We start from the raw sequence: 5334 nt of genomic DNA, 5'->3' as shown, positions 1-5334 counted from the left end.
ACGCAAACTCCGTAAGGGGAAAGCTGGCCGCTCTGCGAGAACTGCGCAGAAGGAGAGTACTGCGCAAACTTCGTAGCTGAGGGGCGGTGTGCCACAAATGACGTAGCATGGCCATAGAGAGCTCAGCCTAAGGCACCGGCCCACTGCTGACCCCTAGGGTCTGCAACCTGATATTGCATGCAGAGGGGAGACCCACAACTGCAGCAAGACGTTGGTCTAATGCAGTGGTCGCCAACCTTTTTGTGGCTAGTAGCACATTCATGTTTTCAGAAGAGTGTGGCGGTCGCCAACAGTTTTTCAAGGCTTATTTGTACATTAAATAATACGAAAAACATCATATTTAATATTACATAATATATGAATCCATAAGATAAAAAGGGTAATTTTACATGTAAAAGGTATTAATTAAATTATTCGGCAATTACTCTTTCACCTTACCAAGTGAATTTGCTCTTTTTTATCTACCTATAAGAAAAATGAAGGAGTTTTTACAAAATAAATATCATAAACAGTTTTCATCTTATTTAATTAAAAAAAGTAAAACATTGTTGAACTGCTGGTCCAAATATATTTATTATTCTTACTTTAACATAGAATGAAGCCTGCAGCCCCGGAGTTCTGTGTCCCCGGCAGGCGCAGGGACGTGGTTTCTCTCCGGCTTCGAAGCCGCGGCCCCGTGCCTGCCGGGGACCGAAAACACCGGCGCCCGCAGCCTGCAGCCCCGGAGTTCTTTGTCCCCAGCAAGGGCGGGGCTGTGGCTTTTCTCCAGCTTCGAAGCCGGAGAGAAGCCGCGTCCCCTCTCCTGTTGGGGACAGAGAACTGTGCCCGCAGCCTGCAGCCCTGGAGAAGCCAGAGAGAAGCCGCAGCCCCGCACCTGCCGGGGACAGAGAACACCGGCCGCCCGCAGCCTGCAGCCCCTGGAATTCTCTGTCCGTGGCAGGCGCCGGGCCATGGCTTCTCTCCCCTGCTGGGCACTAGGCGGGTGCACATAAATGCCCCGGTGGGCGCCATGGCACCCCCGGGCACCGCGTTGGGGACCACTGATCTAATGAAACACTGGTTCTCAACCAGGGGTCGGGGGACCCCTGGGGGGCCGCGAGCAGGTTTCAGGGGGGCCGCCAAGCATAGCTGGCATTTGACTCGCTAGGGCCCAGAGCAGAGAGCTGAAACCCAGCTGTGCAGGACTGCAGCCTGGAGCCCTGAGCCCCACCACCTGGAGCTGGAGCCTGAGCAGCTCAGTTTCGTGGTGCTTCTTGTCATGTGGGGCCCCAGGCAATTGCCCTGCTTGCTACTCCTTAACGCTGGCCCTGGCTTTTATGTGGAGAAAAACAGTTGTTGTGGCACAGGTGGGCCGTGGGGTTTTTATAGCATGGGGGAGAAGGGGGCTCAGAAAAATAAAAGCTTGAGAACCCCTGCAATAAAAGATATTACCTCACCCACCTTGTCTCTCTAATGCCCCTGCAAGAGAAGCCCATGGGAGAGCGAAAGGGACCAGGCTTCCCAAACATTACACACACTAAACACAGGGATCACGTCACCCAGCGCTGCCATATAGGCCTTGCCACCATGACCCTGGGTCCCAGGAAATCACAACGGCAGCATTGCCAACTCTCATGACTGGCTCGCGAATCTTGGGACCCACTGGCGCAATGATGCAAGAAGCTCCTGTGACCCTGCAATGATCAGGGCTGCCCCCACACAGCAGCAACAGCGGCTTTTCTCTGACTCTTCTCCCCTGCCTCCTGCTGCCCTGGGGATTGTCCTCTGCCCAGGACCCGCTTTGGTCACACTTCCCAGGACAGCACCGCTGGGGGTCCGGCAACAGAGAAGTCCTGGAGCAGCAGGAGGCAGGCAGGGGAGAGTCGGGGAGGCAGGGGAGAGTCAGGGAAGTATTGCCAAGTCCCAGGGCAGCAGAAGGAAAGGAGGGGGTAGTCTCAGGGAAGTGCTGCCCAGTCCCTGGCAGAGAAGTCCCAGGACAGTGAGAGGGGGGCTGCAGAAGTGCTACTGAGTCCTGGACAGATCATGATTTTTGATCCCTTGAGGTTCACAATACTGCAAACATCCTCTCCGCCCACAGGCCCTGTTGGTTGTTTTGTCCTGATTTTTGTAACCACTCCCTGGCGAACTGGCCACCTGAAGGAGCCAGTAAGCAGCTAGGCTAGCGAAAGTTGCATAAGAGCCCTTCCACTAGGCTTCTCATGTGTGGACATCCTACCAGCTCCACTTCCAAGCCCCCAGTGCTTTGCAATCAGCTGCTTGAACCATCCCTATCCCACACACATAGCTAGTCCCACAGGACACTAGCAAAGGGTGGGGGCTGCCCGGCTGTGAATGAAGAGTGGGTTCCTGCTTTTCACCCTCTGATGCACACCTCCTTGAGACTGACCTAAACCACCACCTCATTCATGCCCCAGGGCAGATGCCCTGGTTTTCACTTTGCAACTCTGGAAGGCAGGAGTAGCTTGGGGACCTCAGCAGCAACACAATGATATAGGACCATTGTCGAAGAAAAACTCAGTTCTCGCTTTTTGTTTGGGTGCAGCAAAATCAAATACTTTTATTTCTCCAGTAATTACAATGGAGGGAGAGAGTGCCATAGGACACAGGGTCCTGGACAGGTCTCTCAACTGGTAAACAATTACATCAAGCCTTTATACCTTTGTTACGGACAAGCTTAGACACTCATGGAGACAGTAAAAAGCAACAAATACATTTTGTTTATACATAAGCTTCTCTGCTATCTTACTAGAAAAAGCAAGACTGCACATTGCAAGGTCGTAATACTTTCACACAGTTCACTCTGTCTTACATTATCTTGCTTCTACAAATCTCACGTCATAAGGGTCACAGTATGGCCTGACTCTTGCTAACTGACTAACATGCATTAAAATCCCCTTCAAATCCTTATTAATTCTTTCCTTGCTTCCACACTCCCCCCTTTTGTACTTCTAGTACAACAAACAATTTCAAACCTCAATTCGCATTAAACCATGGAGTTTAGATTCTACAGCAGATATGTCAACCTGAGGGGTTGTCAAGGGATGTAATGACAATGCATGATTAGCATGATCAGAAAAGGTATTATTACTATAATTATGTTTTTTCAAAAACAACAACAATAACATAATCCTAAACTAACAACACGAGAAACAATAACATTCTCATAGGAATAATATAACGGGGCTGTCGTAGAATTTTAATCACAAAGCATAAAACATCATACCTAGTATATAAAGTAAACGCTCTATAAGCTGTATGAAAGGCATTCTTTTCAGCTTAATATATATTCTAAAGCATGTGAATTTGCCCTTGCAATTCAGAGATTCTTCGAACCTCTGTAACAATGAAAGCAAATTTTTGAAACCGATCAGGCACTACCCTAGTCCAATCAAAATATACCTGAAATCTAAGAGCTACTGACAACATTCTATCTGCAATCTATCTGCAGGCCAGTAAATGATATAATTGCCTGCAGCAGTGGTAAGATCAATATGTATATCTCATCAGGTGTTATTCTAGGGGTACTGTCTAGAAATCAGGTAGGTATACCAGGTGGTCTAATTTCCCAGATGGCTCGGCAAATAATTCAGTTCCACATGCATCCTCCCCATGGACCCAGCAGGATTCGGTATGTGGGAACCCACACCCACCCTAGCCGGTCCATATGCTTGGAAGGAGCACTCTGAATGTCCCCACTTCCATCCAGAAAGTGTCCAAGTATGTCTCCATGACCACAGATCAGATGGTACTCCTGATGCATCTGTAAGGGCAGTGGGCCAAGTCTGGTCTAGATCCCACTGCAATACCTTCCCAGCCTCAGTGGTATTCAATACCATCTCTGTCAGTAACTTCTGGGTCATAGAACTAAGGGCTGAAATGACATGTAACTCACCAACTCCAGCCTGTACGTAAGATAGCTGAGTTTCAAGAATAAGGCTAGTAGCCTTTTCTAGTTGGCCCAATTTCTTATCATGTTCTTGGCTTTTAAGATATTGGCCCTGGCCCACAGGGATCTGCTCAATTCTCTTTCTTTCCAGAGGAAATAACCCAGGCCCTCTGTTGTGCTAATCGAATGGCAGCCCCTTGTGAGCAATCTGGGTATGTAGAAGTGATTTGAAAACTGGATAAGGGCAATGTCATTTAAAATCCAATTAGGGAGGGCAATACATACTGAAGGATTTATCCAAAACACAGGGCACAGCCTGTAGATTAAACCCCAAAATCCAATTAATACCACATTCCCAATCATGGGCCCCACAAATTTCTTCCTCCCAGTGCACAATTCTTTGTTTCTTCACCAGGGTCAGTTCTCAATGTCCTTTTAGTCAGGAATTCCTGGACTTTGGCAATGTCAGTGGAGCGAGTGTTTCTTCTTCTTTCCCAAAACAATCGTGGTTTAGCATCCTACAGGGGAGAGGTTTCCAGCACATATCACCCTGTAATGGCTTTGCTTTTTCTAGAAAAGTCTAAAGGCACAGTTGGTCTGTCAGTGGACAAGGGAGAGATTGCCAGTTTGGCACCTTGCCCTTTTTCCTGCTGTCCAGAAGCACAGTGGAACTAGAAGAAAGAATAGGGTAATCATCAGTAGGAAAATTCTCCTGATGCGGAGGGGTCTTTTTTTTCAGTGAGAATCCTGGGTCCAAGCAGTCAGTCTGTGGCACTGCACAACGGTGTTGGTAGTCAGCAGGATGTAACCAAACACTTTGTATTCCAAGTTGAACAAAACAAGTATCTGCATTCCAATCCAACACTTCCGCTTGAGTTCAAATCAGACCATCTCATGAAAATATGAAACACAACAATTCTGGCCACTAGACAAACACGACAAGACAGAACATAGAACACACAACATAATTTTTTACTGTGCCAGTAAATCAAGGTACGTTGAATGTTGTGCAGCTGGCATTAGTTTTCTTTGATTATCTGAAAGACAAAAACAGAGGTCCACCCCTTCCGGGCAGTTAAATACTTAAAATATACAAATACTCTTGTTGATTCTAGGCAAAACAGAGGAATTACCCCATATTTTCTCGTATGTGTTTCTTAGACAGCCCTGGTTCAGCGGCCTCTACCTTATCAGTTAGTTAATTTGCATTAACACAGATGCTTTCCGGCTTGCTTTTTTATTTTCAACTCCTGCTTTTAAACACTGAAAGAAAACATCACCACTTATAGTGCCTGTAGAGCCTAATAAAATTTTCATTACATAGCACTGTATACAGTCTTCAACTGATTTAACAAAATTGGTCACAGCCAAATTATTACAATCTAATAAATTTATTTGCCTGAATTTATTTACAAACATTTCAAAGACACCAAAAAAACTGTTCTCTT

Source organism: Mauremys mutica, chromosome 1 (genome assembly GCF_020497125.1).
Source record: "Mauremys mutica isolate MM-2020 ecotype Southern chromosome 1, ASM2049712v1, whole genome shotgun sequence".
In the NCBI taxonomy this organism is placed as follows: domain Eukaryota; kingdom Metazoa; phylum Chordata; order Testudines; family Geoemydidae; genus Mauremys; species Mauremys mutica.
This window is presented reverse-complemented; position numbering follows the sequence as displayed.